The 2,387-nt window shown below is 40.8% G+C and overlaps 1 pseudogene; it reads left to right on the top strand.

Moving 5' to 3' along the window:
- Positions 1-168: 168 nt before the first annotated feature.
- On the top strand, positions 169-838 carry LOC100583938 (annotated as a pseudogene).
- The last annotated feature ends 1,549 nt before the right edge of the window (positions 839-2,387 follow it).

The raw sequence follows: 2,387 nt of genomic DNA, 5'->3' as shown, positions 1-2,387 counted from the left end.
TCTTTTTAAAGAAGTTCGCCCTTTGGTGTTGGAAAGGCAACTGTTGGGATCTTCAGAGGCTGTGCAGCCAGGGGTGGAGGCAGCTGGGGAGGTCCTAGCCATGAAACCAAACCGCCATCGCTCCTCTCTTCTGTCTCTTCCTGTCCAGAAAATAACTTTTTTACTCTAATGAAAGAAAAAAGTAGCTGTCTGCCCCTCACGCCCTCTCTTCCTCTCAGCTCTCTGCTCTGTGAGGAAGCCCTGGGGGCTGCTCAGCTGCTGAGGCAGCGCAGCCGAGCCCCGGCATTCCCGGGCCGCCCCACCTCTGCCTCCTTGCATCCCTTCTACCCCGGAGCCACCACTACGGTAGGCGAGATGGCCGCCGCCATGTCCTTCGTCTCCGTTTCTCCACACCAAAGGGCTCACGAACGGGCAACAGCTGCAGACCTTCAGCCACAGCCTGCAGGAGCTGCTGACAGAACATTATAAACATCACTGATTCCCAGAAAAGTCATACAGAAGATCAGGTTATCTTTGTGTTAGCATCAACCATAAAATGGATCCCCTGGACAGGCAGCACAGCGGATTGGACCGAGCAGTCAGGAGCTGTTCAAGCTTCTCCCAAGCGAACTCACACTCTGGGTTGGACGCTCACCTCAACCTATGAGATATCTGTCATACAGAATTGGAGAGGATGGCTCCATCTGTGTGCCGTATGAAAGCCCCACCAGCAGGAGGTAGCACTCAAAACAGCACCGACATGCAAATGGTAGACAGCTGGATAAGCTATAAGGACGAATTTCTCTGGGGCACAACAAGCCCTTCCAAAAACTACAGTGTGATGACTGTATCAGGTTAAGATGGATCATCTCATAGTGCATGGATAAATTTGATTTTGGCTTTGGGTGGGCTCCTATTGGGGATGGATTATGGAATTTAAACCATGTCACAGCTGTGAAGATCTGGCACAAGATAGAGTGGTAAACATTTTTTTTAAAGTGACAGTGCCATAGTTTGTACAGTACCTTTCAATAATTTAATAGCCTGTGAGTCCAAGTAAATGATCACTTTATTTACTAGGGAGTGAAGTCCTAGAGTGGTTTCAGCTTCTCCCAGACATACTTAAATTTTTACATCAATTCCTTTAAAGAAAATCTGTATGTCAAAGAACGTTTCTCTGTAGTAGATCTCGCAGAGGAATTTGCACTATCACACTTGAAAATTATTGTTTACCTTTTTGGCAGCTCAATGGGGAGCTCAACGTTTTAAATATGGTAGTACTGGAAATTTTACGACAAGACTTTTACCTAGCAAATATTTCTAAATGTACATAAAGACAAGCTAGCAAACATGACCTGGGAAAACGGTCAGACTTTGTATTGTGTTTTTGACCTTAAAAGTAGCAAGTGACCAGAATCTGCCATGGCAACGGGTTTTTAAAAAGACCCTTAGAAAGACTGTTTCAACTGTGGTGTTGGCACCAGCCAGCTCTACCTACATTTGCTAGCTTGTAGTTTTCTAAGACTGAGTAAACTTCTATTTTAGAAAGTGAAGGTCTGGTTTGAACTTTCCTGGGTAAAAGTATTTTCATCTATTTTGTGAACTTTGTTAATCATCTTTTATTTGGTAAATTATGAATGGGTATAAATTTGTACAGTTCATGTATATTGATTGTGGCAAACTTGTATAGATTTCTATATTTTGGATGAGAAATTTTTCTTCTCTAATAAATTCCTTCTTATCCTGGCATTTAAAAAAGGCAATATTCCATTGTGCTTGTGTGTGTGCATATATATATGCATGTATATATAATATGCATATACATATATACAAATATACATGAATATATACACCATGTTTCCATAGCAGTTGCACCATTTTGCATTAACACCAACAGTATACAAAGATTCCAGTTTTCTCCACATCTTTGCCAACCACTTGTCTTTTATTTGATAATAGGCATCCTGACATGTGTGAAGTGATATCTCACTGTGGTTTTGATTTGCATTTCCCTGATTAGTGGCATTGAGCATTTCTTCATATACCTGTTGGCCATTTGTATGTTTTCTTTTGAAAGATGTCTACTCAGATCCTTGCCCATTTTAAAGTCATGTTATTAGTTTTTTTGCTATTGAGTTGAGTTGAAGGAGTTGCTTATATGTTTTGGATAGCAACCCCTTGTCAGACACATGGTTTGCAAATATTTTCTATCATTCCATATGTTGTCTTTTCACTCAGTTGATTATTCCTTTGCTTTGCAAGAGCTTTCCAGTTTGACATAGTTCAACTTATTTGTTTTTGTTTTTGTTGTCTGTGATTTTGGTGTCATATCCAAGAAATCATTGCCAAGACCAAGGTCATAAAGTATTTCTTTTATTTTTTCTTTTATCAGTTTTGCAGTTTCAGGC

Source organism: Nomascus leucogenys, chromosome 23 (assembly GCF_006542625.1).
Source record: "Nomascus leucogenys isolate Asia chromosome 23, Asia_NLE_v1, whole genome shotgun sequence".
Lineage (NCBI taxonomy): Eukaryota > Metazoa > Chordata > Mammalia > Primates > Hylobatidae > Nomascus > Nomascus leucogenys.
This window is presented reverse-complemented; position numbering and strand designations above follow the sequence as displayed.